Source organism: Nilaparvata lugens, chromosome 11, assembly GCF_014356525.2.
Source record: "Nilaparvata lugens isolate BPH chromosome 11, ASM1435652v1, whole genome shotgun sequence".
In the NCBI taxonomy this organism is placed as follows: Eukaryota; Metazoa; Arthropoda; class Insecta; order Hemiptera; family Delphacidae; genus Nilaparvata; species Nilaparvata lugens.
In genome coordinates this window covers 15,520,968-15,529,671 of record NC_052514.1, presented here as the reverse complement: position 1 = coordinate 15,529,671, position 8,704 = coordinate 15,520,968, and the positions used below count along the sequence as shown (strand labels likewise).

Below are 8,704 nucleotides of genomic sequence, written 5' to 3'. Positions count from 1 at the left end.
AAAATTCATATTTACTGAGTGATAAATGAATAATCAAAGACATGAGACATGTGTCTATTTATTTATCTCAAAATATTTATTTTTTTTCATATGCAAAGAATATATTTGAAGTTGAGATTGCATTTGATTTGATGTCTAGTATCATTCAACTCATATAATTTCAATAGACACGTCATTTTTGGGCTTACGGGCTATAATGCCATTCATTATCGAGGGTCGAAATAAAATGCAAGATGAACAAATATTCTAATATCTGTATGATAAAAATATCAACTCATTTATTTCCACTCTGAAGTTTTTTGTTTGTTTGATGTTCAACAGCCAATAAGATGAAAAAAGAACATAATATCACTGAAATAGAATAGTTACTAATGAATAGGTGTTTAAGTGGGCTCAGTTATTTCCACATGCTCACGAACAGGAACACGCAAGAGTGACTTGTCTAAAACATACCAATGTTAACCTGAACATGGTTTGTAGATTATGGCTGAAGACCATGCACACACACCTGATGACCAGATCTGACAAGCATAATTGACAGGCAAACGCCTAACATGTAAATGGTATTAATCTGTGGGCATCGAGCTCTTTGTTAATTTAGGCGAACATCTAGCGCTATAGGGGTTGAAACAGCACCCTCGGTCTACAATCTGGGTAGTTGCGGAAAATACAATCATTCGGTTTACTAATCGATGGATGGCGACACTTAATGGCATTGAAAACTGGCTCTCATCGATTTGGAGGGGTTGGCTGAACTGTGGGTGCCATAACCCCTCTTTCCCGAAAGCGAGGGTCGTTTTGTAGTGAGGATTGACGCTGAAAATATGGGATTTTTTCCATTCAACTTTGCAGGGTTGTCTCCTCTGCGTTTCATGATTTGCTATTACTCTATTGTGTTACTAATCACGTTATTAAACCATGCTAATGTTAAATCATTATTGAGTAGCCTATCACTCAATAATGAATTTTCGATAATTTTGTGTTATAATAAGGAAACAAAATTGATTTCATTTTAAGTTTAGAATTCTTATTTTCAATTTTTGGATAATTTCCGACCGAATTGTTTGGAAAGTTTTGGGGGGCCAGTTTTCTGGCTCCAGCTGTTTGGAGTCTAGAACTTCCTGAATCCCAAGCTCGGAAACCGGCCCTAAGATATAATAATATGTAATGAGGGGAATGCTCTGATGTGCCAATTCTTAAATATTGATGACTGTGTGAATGCGTGTGTGTATGTATCTTTTTATATGTCCCATTATTAAACTCCAAATGTTTGTCCTATTCACGGACAAGGGCTTTGCGGAAGCTCTTTTGTGAAAAGTATTTTGTTTGCATCGGTTTTCACATAGCATGTTAAGGTTAATTCTCATCATCAGTTACATCATTCCAAAATTTTGTTATGAGTTGTGTACTTATAAGTTTGAAGTTAGTTTCCACTTTATTAATGACACATTATAATATAGTGTCAATAACCTTTTAGGAGTGGTATATTTGAATTGTTAGTTATAGGTATCTGGTAGGATGTTTTGTATTTTGTTCTTTCTTATTTATGTAAACAATACAACTTGTAACTTGAAACTTGAATCAAAAAAGAAATGCTATATTGGATTGGTTTAACTTGTGTTTTGACGGTTGATAATCAACTTTCAACAACTCATATTATTTGAATTATATTTTTCTGTTTCTTTTAATAATACTTGTATATTTAACTGATTATAGAACATCTCCATTAGTTTATCTGCCAAGTTCAAAAACTCAGAAATTCTAAAAAGCTTGTCATTCATAGAAGTGGAATGCACTTCTTGGAATCAACAGAGGATGTATGAAATAAAAAAATATTATTAAATGTGATTATATGAAAAGCATTTGATGTGCCAGAAAGATTTCTCGGTTTGAAAAATGTAAGTGATTTATCTTCACTTCATCATGTACTCACTTTTTTGTACGATTTCAATTTTACAAGAGTGTGTTTGTCGAACAAAAAATATTTCCCATGCCGGGAATCGAACCCGGGCCTTCTGGGTGAAAGCCAGATATCCTAGCCACTAGACCACATGGGACTTGATAAGTTAGACATTTCCTCGAAGCTCAGAAGTCGATATCACACAAAATGCTTTAATAGAATTACTATAATAGTACTCTTTATCATTATTTTTTGACAAGTAGTTCGTTACAGAAATAAATATAGCTCGAAAAATGTATTCTAAAAAATATAATTGACCGAACGTAGTGAGGTCTATGTTTTAACTCGGATTTTCTTTTGTCTGTCTGTATGTAACGCGATTACGGCCTAACGCGTTGATGGAATTCGATGAGATTTGGCAGGAACATTCCTATTTAAACTGCGCGTCGATGTATAAACAAGGTTTTTTTGAAATTTTGCATTTCAAGGATAATATGAAAAGAAAAGGAATTCCTCCATACTGTGATATCACTTTATATATATATATCATCTACTTTGTAGATAGGATCAGACTATAGAATAATAATTATTATTATTCATAATCAATCAGCTGACAAGTGGATTATTCATTACATTCATTACACAGATGTCTGGCCGTGTCTATTTCAATGAGGTAGGGTTTCAATATTTTTTATGATGACTGCCCATCAGCATCAATATTCTCACATTTGAAAAAAAATAGGTGATTAGAAATGAAATAAAAAATGAATAGAAGAACTAAATAATGCTGAAGAAATTATACTATTCTTGATTGAAAAAATTAATTATGAAATATTTTTATCAGATGGAAAGATTATCACGGAGCTGGACAAATTATTATCATATGGGATAAAAATTAAAACGTGAACTGAGTGAGTTTTTGAGAATGGAGAAAATAAATTTTTCCTACAGTTACGTTGAAAAGTGGCCATTGCTGCACTGATTACAGAACGCAAAGAATCACTTTTTCGCTCTACACGTGTATAACAATACACTAGTGTTTGTCGAACAAAAAAAAATTCCCATGCCGGGAATCGAACCCGGGCCTTCTGGGTGAAAGCCAGATATCCTAGCCACTAGACCACATGGGACTTGATATTGAGAGTTGTACTGAGGGAATCGAAGATTACACAAATCATGAATGGTCTATAATGAATAATCTGTATGCGACTTAGGCGCACACCAGTTAGTCAAGACAAGACAAGACACGCATAGTCACAATACTTCACATAGTTGCTTATGACGCAACACACTCTTATTAGTCATTGCAATTAGACATGTCTTCATAAGCAACTATGTGAAGTATTGTGACTAAACGTGACTAGTCTTGTCTTGACTAATCGGTGTACGCCCAGCCTTAGATAAGAATTATTGTACGATTGATGATGTCCAGAAATTGAGAGTTTGACTCTTGGAAAAGTGAAGTTTTGTGTCTAAAGATGCTACATGGAGAAGTGAAGTTTTGTGTCTAAAGATGCTACATGAAAAAGTGAAGTTTTGTGTCTAAAGATGCTACTTGGAAAAGTGAAGTTTTTTGTCTAAAGATGCTACTTGTAAAATTTTCACTTTCCTCGAAAAGATAGACTTTTGTGAGAGAATTTTCAACAGAAAAAACAATGAGTAGGTTTCCTGTTAGGGAAGAGCATCTGATTCAAGTGATGTTAGAGAACGATTCGAGCAAGTCACCCTTCTCATAAAGATGTTGAAGATCGTCTCTCTCCTGACAAGGGAAAGCCCTCATGAGAGCTCAGTCAAGAACTAAGTATTACACGTCCCATAATCTACGTGATACTGTACAGGAAAGCAAAGCAAAGCTCGGAAGAATCATCTTGTTAATCCTCTACTGAGTTCGTCTTAGCAACAAGGTTAATCCTCAGAGTTTACCAATTTCCAAGAAGCAAACATTTCCTTTGTGTGTTGGGGTGGTGGTCTCCCTTTTCATTTCAAAGTTCTATTGGTCTTCATGAGAAGTTGGTAGGTATTTCAACTATTTGAATAACCCTCTTCCTAGAAAGCTATCTTCAACGACCTTCAAGGGTATGGATGATGATCATCATGTTCAACCATGCTTACATGATTGTATTTGCATACTTGCTTTTCTACAATCAAGTTTCTAGTTGAACAGCATTCATGGATTTTGCTCGTACTTATGCTCAACCACATAATTTGGATCTCTAAAGAACTCTACTCGATTACTCTCAATTATACAGCAGCATGATTCTGTTTTTTATATAGTTTTCACATTCTTGTATAAGTAATATTGTATTCATATCTCTATGTACCGAATTCTCACCTCTACAAGTGATTAAGAATATAATAGTTTGAACAACAAAGTTCTCATACCAAAGTTCAAGATTCACTGCAACCTACTACTCTTGATGATACGATTATTGTTATTCATTCTACTCCTTTTCTATTGCAAATAATAACATTTGAAATAAGTATTCTTGAAATATATTCTCTATTCAAGAACTCACATTAGCCACATGCAAAGCTAAAACCAAATGTAAATGTGATTTCAGATGTTCTCTGATAAAATTAGGTATTATTATAATTATAATTGTTTTTTCATCAGTAATAACTGTTCCTGTGACACATACGTGAGCTGCTAATATTCCGTATAGTTTCTATCGGAGCTCTGATACAGCCATTGATAAAGTATATCTCTACTCCATGAATAGTTCCAATTATTTGGATTATAAGGATCCTCGTAGCTGAGGATTTTAAGGATCCTCTCAAGAGTTTGATTATGCGGAGACTATCTAGAAAAGAGATAGCTGATCAAGTAATTTCGCAATCCAATTCACTTTATCATTATTGTTGTTGTTGTTCATTAGCGTAATTGTTAATACACTTAATCTCATTGAGGTAGATTTGTTCATAGAATAGATTAATTGATTCATATAAGGTCATTCAATAAAATCGTAGAAAAAATATCATAAGTAGATATCTTATGGTATAGGGCGTTTATGTTACAAATTCTACCGCCTCATTGTCGAATTTGAGACCTCATTGAGATGTATAATTCCTAAAGCCGATTAATAGTAGAAAGTACAGTAGTACTTTCTCGTGAAGCTATCTGCTTCACGATATGTGACGCTAGAAGGTAGCAGAGACAAGAAATATAGTTATAAAAATAAATAAACTTATGCTTATCCTTTATCTATGAAGGTAGTCTCTCACACTGTGCCGTTCTTACACTCTCACCCACCAAAACAGTAATAATAGACAGTAATCGGTTTGAATTAACAAGAAATCGGCTTGAAATTTGGAACATAGACGATCTATACTATATAATATTTTCTCATGCTATTTTTTCTCTATGATGCATTACAGTGGACTGTCATCTTCCCTTTTCCTATTCTCAAATACAGGACTTTGTATCATTCGTGGTAAAAATAGATGAAAATTGGATGACTTGAAATAGCAGTCACATTCAATATAACGCTAATGAAACTCTTGGCTTTGTAGGATGACATTCAACTCCAATCCATGATTATCAGACTGCAGCAGAGAGTCAACGCTCTATACACAGGAACGAAAATGGTGATGACAAGTGAAGCAAAAACGCAAATTTTGAAAGTCCAAAGACAAGTTCAACTCCAGAAGCCGGACTAGGACTGAAAGTTTTAATTAAAATTCATAATGAGGTATAATAGAGGTCTGAAGGAGTCTCAACGATACCCTTTGGAGCAGATGACGACATAACCTGATGCACGAAAAGTCGCAGAAAGATGTTTGATAAAGAGAAGCAAAAACGAAAAAGACATCGGGAGGATCAACGTGAAAGAAGATGAACGAGCCAAGTATAATCAGAGCAAATGGAATAGGAGGAATGGACGATTGCGCCGGGAAGGGAGCCGAGTTCAAAAGTCTGAGGCTTTTTCCCTGGAGAAGGGAATGATCAGTAGGGGAAGTGGGAGAGGGGAATCAGTGAGCCTGCAAAAGAAGAGGAATCCATTCCCCGTGATATTCTCCACCATTCCAACACAGAATTTATTCTATCTCGACTAACTGTCTTACAATGCTGCAACTGATATCCGAGAGGTATTTCATCGATAAATATCTATCTTCTTGAGAGAATGTTGAATACATTTCTAGTTGAATATTCTGAATATCAAGCTAAGCGTCGTACTGTCTTGAAACAATCAGTGCAAATTATTTATTAGTGCAAGATAAGGTCGGGTTGGAATGCTACAAGAAATTTGAGATACTACAAGCGGAATTCAGCTCATCTCATATTTCATTATTTTGTATTCTTACTTCTTGTGAAAGTGCTCCGAGACGAATCTGAATTATATATATATTTTTTCAAATAACTTCAATTTCACTGAAAGTTCACAGTGATAGATCCTTTAAATTGAAAACGTTCTCACAACATTGAACTACATTCCATAGAAATCATAAGGTTGAGGTTCTTCAAATCTCAGAAAACTCCCCGATGTAACAATATTTGTATCATTCCACAATTAACAGTTCATAGAGTAGTGCTTCTTCATGATTAATCCCGGTGAAGCTCAATTTTATTACAGAATCAACTTAGAAGCTTCACTCTTCATTGTAATTCACCACCCTACAAGAAATAAGAAGCTTTGTGAATCCTTCATTCAAATCGAAATCGAACAATGAAGAATCGGTTGGACTTTGGTTTTCCAAACGGAGGTCAGCTCTATATATAATATATATATATATATATATATATATATATATATATATATATAAATTGAATAGGAATGCACTGCTTATAAATACTACTCATGGGAGGTTCATCAACTGTTAATATCTGATGCTCTTCTGTATTCAACAGAGGCTGCATGATTTTAATACTTTATTACTTTGGTTGACGTGTGAGGCTCTTTGAACCTTTGAATCCGTCCCTTCAAAACATGAACATAAACATACTTGGGCAACATACATTAAATTAGGCATAATATATGACATTATTTTGGTAATAGAACTGAATATATTATATGATTAATAGTCATTAGACATATTGAAAATAGTCATTACAAAAAGACAATTAGACACTGGACATTTTAAAAAACTGTGACATTGTATTCTGTATATTGTAAATTGTATTTCATTTATAATGAATGTTGCATGTGACCTGGCTTATGTACTGATGTACTGGATCATTGAATCATTGAACATAAGTTATGGAGCTGATGCTAAAACAACACCTCGTATTAAATTTAACAAGTATTATATGAATATTTACTTCTATTTGATCCTTTTATTTCATGAATACACTTCTCATTCAACACCTTGTATATTTCACATCATTCATATAATCTGTCATCCGTTTATTCGTGAAATCAATAGGATGCCAGAAATAAGAACCACACAGAATCCAACCTCTTCAACTTATCTTCTTCCCAATTTTGATGAATTGGTCTAAGTAGTAATAGAATCATCAATCAAGTAGTAGAAACGATCATCATTTATTCGTATTATTTTTATGCTGACAAACATTGATAATGTACTACACACATTAATAGGCCTACCTACTCTTGAAGATGGTACTCAATAGTGGAGTTAGTCAATTCAAACACAGAAAAACAGAAACATTGTCACGTTATTTTTTATAGTTAAATAACGATTAGCCTCCTGCTTGGCATCAGTCGGTAGAGCATGAAATATTTTAATAATTATAATAATCAAGGTCGTGGTTTTTAATAGGATACAGTCTCATAAAAATCTTTATAGGCCCAGATATGAGCTTCCACAATAATTCTGATAATTCATTAAAAAATATATATATGGTACTTATCCTATAGTATTGAGGAATAAAAAATAAATCGCACACCATAAACAATTTGATACATATATTAACAAATATTGCAAAAAATAAATTAGAGCAAAAAATATATAGAGCGATAAAAAATATATAATATAAAATAGAACAATAATCGAAATCAATAAAATATCACAGGCTAATAATACTATTCTCTAAATTCTACAGCACGAAACGTTACCATGTGCTTTTATTTTTATGATCATATGCATCTATTTGCATGTAGCTGCGATATCAGCTTGCTAATGCCTGTCGACTTGGACAATTCCATTAAAACTAAATTCTAAAAAATCAACTTGATAAATTGACAACTAATAATCCAAATATATATATTGAATTCTATAGTATCTAATAGATTTCTTTGTAATAAATATATATTTTATCTCAGGGTGGGAGATTCGGCACCTGAAGGAATAAAAAAGCAATTCATCTAGTGAATTAGAGCTACAATAAACTATCACAAATTACATTGCAGAAATTAATGATCATATGAATATGTATTAACAGCCTAGATTTTATACTTCTTTGATTTATAGATCTTCTGATATGTAGATTGATTCGTTACTTTCTAATAAAATACCTTTAATACTACATTTACTTGCGCAAGTATTTTTTACCAAATTCCTCATTTATAAGAAAACCCTTTCGACGAGCTAGCTTTGATTCTTATGTAATTTCGAAGCACTGAGGGCGCCCTATCACTATTTCAATATTTTCCACTCACGTGTCGGAATTTTCTCTTATGAGCTGCTGATGTCGATCCAACTCCTGGTGGTCCTGGATTATTGTAGCCGGAGTCGTCTCTTCCAAGGGGTTAAAAATTATTTAAAAATGACTTTTGCTTTATAAGAGCATCACAAAGTCTTATAAGAAATTTAGTAATTCAATTTAACTTTAAATTATTACAAGATATAGCAAGGTATTACGCTCTATAATTTTTAGTGACCTCTCATGGTGGCAGTTGGCAGGCG

The 8,704-nt window shown here is 33.4% G+C and overlaps 2 non-coding genes across 2 annotated transcripts; both read right to left on the bottom strand.

Annotated features, from left to right (window-relative positions):
- Window positions 1–1,985: 1,985 nt before the first annotated feature.
- Window positions 1,986–2,057, bottom strand: Trnae-uuc. Its single transcript has one exon. It is a non-coding gene; the product is annotated as a tRNA-Glu (tRNA).
- Window positions 2,058–2,958: 901 nt separating this feature from the next.
- Window positions 2,959–3,030, bottom strand: Trnae-uuc. Its single transcript has one exon. It is a non-coding gene; the product is annotated as a tRNA-Glu (tRNA).
- Between the last annotated feature and the right edge of the window lie 5,674 nt (window positions 3,031–8,704).